The following is a 10,584-nucleotide window of genomic DNA, read 5'->3' as shown; positions in this document are numbered from 1 at the left end:
TGTGATCTTGCATAAGCCAAGTGATGTGTTGGTTGGAAAATACGGGAAAGCCTATGGGTATAATCATGTACATTTTTTGGCACGACCTAGAGGCACCCCCTAGATGTATCATGGCATACAAGACCTTGAGAGGCCTCATATAAGCCACTTAGTTTTCATAGTCAAGATAATAGAAATCGATAAGATTTTAAACATCATTTCAAGTACCCAAAATTTTATAAAACAAAGCGGAAGTCTAAAACACTTGTCTCAAAAACCATCTAATACAATAGAATATCAGGACGTAGCCCATACAACTTTAACATCCCATAGCCTTGAGAGGGAAGTTTAGCAAGTTTCGAAGTTCCAAGTGTCACCCATGAGGCCACCCACGCCCGTAGGTCCAAATCTACCTAAGGCAGTGTCCACGGGTAGGACCCACACCCTGTGGATGGGTCCACACCTCATGGAAGGGGGTCGTAGGTCCAAAGTCCAAAATCCAGACTACTAGAACCCAAACCACGCCCAGCCAGTATGGACCGTAGGTCAACCTATGCCCCGTGGTCAGGGTCTCATGGATGGGGCAGTAAGGTGGTTAGTGGAGGACTTAATGGAACTTTCTGGTTTTAATTAGGATGAAGTGGTGTTGTTTCACTCGAGTTTAGACTACCTATATAAAGACTTTACACCTCTAAATTAAGTTATTCTATCGACTCACCAAAAAGAAACCCAATTCTCTCCCAAGTATTCTCTCTCTAGAAAGAAGAAGAAGGAGGAGGAGAAGGAGGAGGAGAAGAAGAAGAAGAAGAAGAAGAAGAAGAATGAGAAGGAGAAGGAGAAGGAGAAGGAGGAGGAGAAGGAGGAGGAGGAGGAGGAGACGGAGAGGGAGAAGTTGACAGAGACGGAGAAGAAGAAGAAGAAGGATAAGAAGAAAAAGAAGAATAAGAAGAAGGAGAAGAGGAATGATAAGGATAATAACAAGGAAGGATAAAGAGAATAAGAAGGAAGGAGAAGGAGAACAAGGAGAAGAAGGAGAACAATGAGAAGCAGAAGGAGAAGGAGAAGAAGAAGAAGAAGGAGGAGGAGGAGGAGGAGAAGAAGGAGGACAATGAGAAGAAGAAGAAGAAGGAGAAGGAGAAGAAGAAGAAGGAGAAGGAGAAGGAGGAGGAGGAGGAGGAGGAGGAGGAGGAGGAGGAGGAGGATAAGGATAAGGATAATAGGAGGAAGAAGAGGAGGAAGAAGAGAAGGAGGAATAAGGAAGAAGGAGAAGAAGGAGAAAAAGAAGAAGAGGGTTCAAGCTAGGGAAAGTCTCCACTCTTCCAAGATTTTTGAGGGATTTTAAAGCAAGGTATGATAGCTCTTCATCCATGGATTCCCCTATTTTTCCCCAATTGTGAATATGAAATCCCCAATTCAAGTTTGGGTTCCTTCCAATATTTTGGTTTATGTTGATTATAGATCCAATTGAGTGGAGATTGATTGTTTATGATTGAATTAGTAGTAAATCATGTTATTATGATGAAATTACATGTTTTCTATGCCTAACCCTAGTATATATGATGAAATTGAAGTAATGTGGGTTTATACCTTGAAAAGGGAAATAGAGGATGATCTTCTAGGGTTGATGATATGTATAGTAATTTCTTGAGAGTTAAATAATATAGACATGAATTGAATTATACTAAAGTATATATGATGGATAATGATTATTAATGCTTGAGGTTTATGCCTACATGATTATGTATGTTTGGGATTGTTAAAGAGTGAAGTATGTGGGTAGAATGTCTTGAGATTTGGGCCTATGAGATGCTTAGGAGAGGTATTGCTTTGAGAGGAAAGGCTTGTAGTCATTAATGTTGATTGCTAGGGCTTGAAAGTAAAGCTAATGTGTTGAATTATGAATGTTAAGGCTTTGAGAGTGAAGCTTAAATGATAATGGTAGACTACTAGATAACATGGTTGTGTAAGGATTTTACCCACCTAATCTACCAAATGAATGATTGAATGTATGAAGTGATAGAATCACATGAGTTATAATGATATCCATGTGTAATGCTAGAATTCCAGATATGATGATTGAAAAATGTTTAGAACCTCAAGGATGTAAAATATAAGATTTTGCATGTTTATGAAGTCTATGTAAATGCTTTAAGAACACTTTGAGAGTGAAGCGTTTATGATTATGATGGACTTGTTGTTTTGTTGAAAGTACATTCTCATATACACACTTATGCATAAATATGATATGATGTGAAAGGTTTTCTCACATAGTAAGATTCTAGGTTGAAAGGCTTGCGCACCTAAAATGAATCTAAGTCCAAGGACTATGAGATATGATGAGGTTTGAGGTGATTCCCCAAATACCTTTGTATGAGAGGGATGTGAGGTTATTTCCCTTCTTCCTAAATAGATAAACATGAGGTGATTACCCATGTCATGATATGAGAAGTGTGAGGTGACTAACCTTAATATATAACTTCTATAGCAAGGCAAGAGGTGAATACCCATTAGCCTTTAAAGTGATATGGAGACTATTACCTATATCATATTATAATGGACATAGAGGAGAATACCTATGATCCTTATAAAGTGATGTGGAGGTGACTACCTACATTACACCATATTAGGACATGGAGGCAAATACCTATGATTCCTTAAAATGAACGTGGAGGCAAATACCTATGATTCCTTAATATGAATTATGTCATGAAGAATGATTGTGTGGATTGTAACTTAAAAGGCCTTCTATGATATGTATGGGTAGAGGTGATTCCCCTTGTCCCTGAAAGATGAGCTAAATATGAGAATAAGAGGTGATAATATGTATGATGGCCTAAATTGGTACTTAGCATGGGTGAGATTATGGGGTCTTATCTATGCATTAAACATGTATGCTTTGAGTTTACTTATGTAGTGGTTTCTCTTATGTTAAGAAGATCTAAGTATTTAATATGCTTATGAATATGTTGTATCTCTTATGTTTATGATCTATGTCTTATGTTGACTTATGCTTATGTTATGACTATGTTGATGATTTATGCTAGCTATCATATTTAGTACATTTTGTACTAACACATACTACTGCCTACATTCTTACCAAATGTATGGTCTGGCAATATCAAGTTCCATCCCCGTGGCTAGGTTCATAGTAGAGCAAGGATTGAAGATATGGTGATTCCTCATACCATCGAGGATTTGATCACCCTTCCTTTATGACTTTCATTTTATGTTTAGAACTATTGTATGGGTTGTGTCCCAAGATTTATTAAAGTTGTATTAGATGGTTTGAGACAGGTGTAGTAGACTTCCGCTTTGTTTTTATAAAAGACTTCGATTCTTATGAAAAATGTTTTAAACTTCCGCATCATTTCTATTACTTTATGTTATGATATGCTAAGGGGCTTGTATGAGAACTCTCGGGGTCTAGTACACGTTGTTACATCTAGGGGGTACCCCTGGGTCGTGACAACAACAATGTTAAAAACTCAAATTAAAACAACATAAGGAAAGTAGTGGCCAAATCCTCGGATGAATGAGGACTCACCAATCTTCAACTTTTCTTCTACTATATATCATAGCCACGGAGGTGAGAATCGGGAACGCCGAACCCTACATTTGGATAAGAAATGTAGGCAAGAGTATACGTTAGTACAAAGATGTACTAAATATGTTAACTTAAATAAACATAACATAACATTAACGATAGACAACATAAGTCATAAAGCATAATCAATGCACATAATAAATCATCTCAACATGTGAGGAGTAATTCTTGAAGTAACCTCAATTCATACTTAGTGAAGACACGGGTAACCACCACTAGTTTTACTCAGCATGGAAGGAAAACTCAAAAAACAATCCAAGTTCATCACCTATCATAATATATAATAACTTATCTTTTAAGGACCCATGGAATCATAACTTGCCTTCTTATAATGGATCATGAGTAATCGCCTCTAGTCCTTCTTATCTTGGGATCATGGGTACTCGCCCCTTGTTTACACATCATTGGTAACACTCAACTACACTTCATTCAATACTAACTGTAGGCGATCGCAATCTAGTAAAAACCCAACGAAGAATTAGGGTTGATCCCGTAGGGAGTGATGCGGTTATGAATTCAATTACGAAGTGAAAGACATGTTCTAATCGGTTTTAGGAATAGAAATTTTCGAAATAATTAGATTAAATTTAAACGTTTGATAATAAATTTCAAATAGGGTGATAAGGTTTGTCAATTAACAATAATGAAAATCTAACGACCCGAGAGCACCCCCAAGCCGTTACATGCGTATTCGACCTGTCGGAGGTCTTATACAAGCCTTAGCATTCATTCATCGCATAGATCATAAAAATCAATAAGAATTTAAAACTTTAATTCAAAAAAACCAGAAGACTTCAAGAGTCAACAACATTTGAAGACATTAATACGCAAGCGGAACTACTAAGTCTCTTTAGTCAATCTTAGACAAGAACTTAAAACGTACTAAGGGACACGGCCCTTTACAAATGAAATGAACCTTAAGTGTCTATTACAATGACTAAGAAACTTCTTAACATAGTCCTCAAATCTTGAGGACATACTAAAGACTTGGAAATGTGAAGCAATCCAAGCAACTCTAAAGCACAATCTCCTCCTAGTTACCACAACCTACACTTGTAGTAAAATAGAAGAAAGGGGTTAGTACAACACACGTACTAAGTATGAAGATATGCAATACATGCTACCAAGGACATTTGTTTGGAAGTTATGCTTTCATGCCATTTTGATAAAATCTCATGAACATCAACATAATGTGCACCTTACAAGTCACAAACAACAATATAAAGTCGTATGCTTCACAACACATCATAAACAAACATAACCCATTTACCTTTACCTTCTTGCCTTGGACCTCCACCTTAAGTAACCCTTAAGCAATACCTTTGTACAATGTATGGGCAACGTCCCATACCATCTCCCACACTAAGGCACCACCTTAAGGTCACACAAAGTGCACTTACCATGCATACCTCAACCTTCACTAATTAATCACATAAGACATATAAGCACATAAGCCAACAAGTAACTTCATAAAACTAGAACAATAATCAAATGTCATCCCAAGACTCACCTAAGTAAGACATGGTGAGGTAGCCCAAACTACCTCTCCATACGACACCCAAGTGATCCTTAAGGCTACACAAGACAAGCTCCATCCATATCTCAACATAAATCGTTCATTAACTTAATAGCATTTAGACAACTTCATTCACTAATGACATAAGATCATCACATACATTCAATTCAACATAAGCACTTACATTCAATTCCTAATGACTCACTTTCACATTAGCATGCTCAAACACCAACACTTTCATTAAATAGCCCAATAAGACTCATTCATTCATTATCATTACTAAGACACATCAAGATCTCTCTTAAATGTCTACTTGTGCAATGTCTACATGATGTCCCATTCCACCACCTATCCTAAGTAGTACACCCTTAAGAGACCCTAGTTCATTCATTCATTAATGTGGGGGAAGATCCTTAACCGACATAGACCATGGAGCTTGACATGGAATCCCGGTAGTAACCCTTACCGGATGAGGGATCCCTACTTGCCTAAGGTAGGGTCATTCTTTTAGCCTTTACGTGGTAGAGACCACTAGTTACTCCTATGTGGGCACATAGTTAAGGGATAGAAGGATTGCCTCTAAGCAACCACATCTCAACTAACGAAGGGGCACCCATCTTAAGGGTTGCTACTAAATACTCATATCTCAACTAAAGAGGGAGTATCCACCCATCTTCATATCCTCTCGGTGCTAGACATTACTCCCCCACAGAGTTTGGACATTCATTTCATTCATTTATTTAGAGATAAGGATTGCTACTAAGTACTCTCATCTCAACTCACGAAGGAGTACCCATCCTAGCCCAAAATTCATCCATTTAGGGATAAGGATTGCTACTAAGTACTCTCATGTCAACTCACGAAGGAGTACCCATCCTAGCCCAACATTAATTCATTTAGGAATAAGGATTGCTACTAAGTACTCTCATCTCAAATCACGAAGGAGTACCCATCCTAGCCCAACATTCATTCATAAAGGAACATCTTGGATTCAAAGATGAGAAAACCATTCATCTAGGAACCCTATTCATTTAAAGGAGTACTTTATGAGACTATCCTTACAATAGACCCAACTTTCATTCATTAGCATTAACTCCCATTCTTTTTATTCATTCACACATTATTTCATTCATTCTTCAGTAGGTGTGAGAGTAGGTAAACATAGTCTATCCTAACCTCACCTTCATTATAACTCATTCAAAGAAGACAACAACCAAGCATAACACATAAAGTCTCTACACAAGGTCACCTTTGATGCTGTTAGACCATACAAAAATTCACATCATATCACATTACCTTCACATAATCAATATTACTCAAAACAACAATCATCCAACTTTGCCTACAAGGCCATGATCACAACATGCTTATAAAGTAAACACCTCCCCACTTTCAAAGGGATCAAACCTCACAATTCTAACATCTACAACATGTATATAAAATACTAGAATCAATAATCTTTTCACAACTTCATCATCATCATAAACCTTAGGTCACAATTGCCCATTAAAGGTCAACATCCAATATAACACAATTGACCATCAATTCCTCATAATTCAATATAGAACAATACATAAATCAATAGCCCATAACAATCTACTCATTAATATCAAATTATTAGCTCATAATCAATAGACCCACTTTAGATCCAAAATTAGTATTTCAAGATATGCAAGGTTTCATGGAGTTTTTTATCTTAAAACCATCAATATTAACATAAATAATCGTTTGAAATACTTTCATGCAAGAACCCAAGCTTCGAATTGAAATTGGGGTTTTTAGTGTTGTTGAAAAACATTGAAATCACTTTGATTTGGTTCTTTGATTGAAAGGAGAATCAAAGATAAAATCGCCATAAATTTGTCATTAATTTCCTTAGGAATTTGAAGGAGGAATCTGTAGGAACCCATCCCCTAGCTTGAAGCTTCAATAATGTCTTCCATGGAGTTCGAGAGAGAATTTATTTGAGAGGGAAGGTTCAATTTGGATAATGAGGTCTAATTCTAGGTTTTTGGGTTTTACCAAACATAAAATACCCTAAAATAGGTAAAATAACCATTTATAATAATTTCCCAAAGTACCCAAACTACCCCTCACTTAGTTGGACCTTTTAAAAAAGCCAAACTTGAGTTTTATCTTCGCAGATTTCGTCGGGAAACAAGTCCGCGACGCGCGGGTACTCCCACAAGTTTCTGAAAATTAAATTTCAAGACAGTAGAGTCCGCGGTGTCTCCACGACGCGGAGCCACTTTTTGGCCATTGATCTTAGACTCCAAAAAACACTAGGGTCACCACCACTGATCTTAGACTTCAAAAAACACATAAAAACATGAATAACATACTAGAACACACCAACACGTAAAAGACTAGTTTTCGAAAGTCTTGGTCGCCCTTGACGTTTGATTTCCAAACTCTTTTAAACTGACTAAAAAGGCTATTCTTCATTATTTTAACAAGTTATTAATGCATAAAACCCATGTGAGGCTCTAGTTTATCCTACTTCATTTTGAGGGGTGTTACAGAAAAACATGGAAGTAATCATGTAGAAAGGGATTTAGGGATTGATCCATTAATTGCCAATTTAACTATATTGGTGATTACTAATTACCAAAAGTCACTGAATCTTAGTGGGTAGGCTAGGCTTTAAATCGGGGTCACTCGGCGGTATTAGTCGAGCATCGCCAACCAAGTTGGCGATATGCCAAGTGTTCTTCTATATTGCCGTTTTACCTTAACATTTCACCATTCAGACCCTGTAACTTTATGCGATCAAAGTAATTTTCACTGATCCATTCGGTGGTTCGCCGATCATCTATGTATATTGCCAAGTTGGCTTTTCCCCATGGCTAGCACGCTGGAACATTTGTTGCGCTGAAGTGCCACTCGGTTATTCGCCGAGTAGCCTTGGTGATTGTCAGGTTTCATTAACTTCAGTTTTTTCATCTTTTCCGCTCCTTTTTGCCTGATAATGTCCTTGCCTTTCTCTTTTGCCTTGATAGCTGCAAATTAGCATTGAAACATAAGTTTAGAGCACAAAATAAGCATCGAGGACACTAATACTAATAAAAACAAGCCCTAAATTAGTCAAAGTCTCAGACTCATCAACATCCCCGACTTAAACTTTTGTTTGTCCTCAAGTAAAACACAAGATCAAACAGTTCAATAAGAATGTCTACAAACAGTGCTACTCAAGACTCAACACGAATGCACACTAGAGGTTCAAACTACGTATGCAATGTTCAATTGTGCACTCTACGTTTCAAATTGTGACTAACCATTATCAGATAGAAATCAAGCTCCTAATTCTTGCTTCAAATGAAAATTCAAGCTCAACAAAATCGTTCAAATGCCCTCACATTAGAATGATTCCATGCTCACAAAAAACTCTTCAGCTTTCCAGAATTTTGGAATCAAAGGCTATTCGCACGCTTCCAAAGATAAACATATGAATGACTCTACCCATATGCTTGCCTTTATTTTCCAATCAACATTATTTTTTGCTTACTCAAGATCACAAATGTCTTTCAAGGCTTGTAACGGGTCTGAGGGTAAAGGTATGATCATTTTGGTTTAGTGACTTCTACCTTCTTGAAGCATGGCCTGCATTTCACTTCTTCTACTTCTCTTTCACATTATATGATTTTCACAATCCACCTTATGTTCATTTAAGAAAGACTCATTGGATACCCCCATTTCATTTGTCCATTTCATAAGCTTTATTTCAACAACTCTTTTCTTTATCAATCTTTTTCTACTTCGACATATTTTTACGTGGGTTCCACTTTTTCAACATGATTCATCAAGGGTAAATTTTTCAAACTTATTGAGTTTCCTCCTTTTTCAGCACACCCCCACTTAGGCTTTTGACCTAAGTTGGCTATTCAAACGAACCAATATTTTATGAAGGTTGTGATGGGACAAAGAGGTAAAAGTTGTTCAAGTTTCTTCCAAAGAAAAGGATAGGCTCAAATGGTGCCATGCTAGGTTCACACTCTCAGAAGGTGGTCAGAAAGAGGTATAAGATCAATTTTGGTTCACTCTTCACAAATTGTGCCTAAGATCATCTCAATCTCTTGCTTACATTAATCAATTGGACTAACAGGGCAAGTTTTAGGTATTACCCAAGCACATGTTTTCGGACAATGTCACCACACATGGACTTCAACACATGCATCAAAGAAGACTCTACAATTTTCAGCTAGTGTGCAATGATCATTACTCGAACTTGCAAAAGAACAGCCACATTTGTACATAACAAGAGGTGGAAATTTTTAAAACGGGTCAAAAACCATCATACGCATTCAAACCAACAAATCACAATCTGATATATATATCAACGAAATCCAACATTCACAATAACAATCACAAACACAGAATATCTAGAAAACTACCCAAATGAGACAGGTATGAAAATACCTCACCCCGCCAACTAAAATAGCAATTGCCATCAAATGCCAAAAGTAAGTAAACAAGTCAAAACACTAAATTGAAAGGGAGTCAAAAATCCTCCTGCCAGGCTAAGCCTGGGTGAACTCTGCATATCTGTGACTTCATATGTCTAGGCATCAATGCCCGGCTCTGAATCATCCTTTACTCCACTGGATCCCACCATCAAAGTATCTCTCAAATAAGCCGCCACAGCTGTTTAGACCATAACTCCCTCAAAATTATCCAAGTCATCATACATTGTTTCGTTTGGAATACCCAGCTCATCCTCATTGGTCTCAGCCTTAGACTTAGTACTGAGCTCAACCCTAGCAACATCTCCTATAGTAGAAAAAGGAATCTCAAAGCTCACTAGGAAATCTATACACGGATCCTCCTGGATCTCAATCGTGCCGAATAACATTGATAGATCAGTGGATTTCAGCTTATCCACATCTCTCCGCAGCCTAACTATATTGGCCGTCACATCCTCAGAAGTACCCTCAGCCTACTCACAAGCCTCAACTCTTACGGTGGGGACATCCACTGCAAACCCATGGGAATCAATCCTCTCTCTATGCTCTCTCAACTTAGCCCTAATTAGGGCCAAGGAAGTAGCAATCGCCTGCTCAATCAACCCATGCATATCGACCTCTACTTGGGAGGCACGAACATCAGCAGACTGGTCCAAATGGCCTATCTTGTACAACATAGCCTAGGTGATCGAGGGTCGAAAAGAACCAGTATTAGGAGGGGGAACAACAGTCGAAATAAAAGGGATAGAAATAGAGGTTCTAGGGGTACCTATACGCTCGCTGGCCTGAGGAGGGAGGATTGCCTCTGTCACCAACATCTCAACATCGACTACCGGGGACTAATCCACCGATGCAACTCTCCTCCAATCATCCTCGTCCCTCTTCTACTCAGCCTCTATCCTCCGGATATGAATGGAGAAAGTGGGAGTCACTTCGACATCCGTCTTGGCAATCAAAGGAACACGGGCCTGCCTACACAGCTCTGTAATAAGGACTAGGAATGGGAGAGAGATTTGGGTCTGCTT

This window comes from Solanum tuberosum, unplaced genomic scaffold (assembly GCF_000226075.1).
Source record: "Solanum tuberosum cultivar DM 1-3 516 R44 unplaced genomic scaffold, SolTub_3.0 scf00100, whole genome shotgun sequence".
In the NCBI taxonomy this organism is placed as follows: Eukaryota; Viridiplantae; Streptophyta; class Magnoliopsida; order Solanales; family Solanaceae; genus Solanum; species Solanum tuberosum.
Note: the sequence above shows the minus strand (reverse complement) of the source record.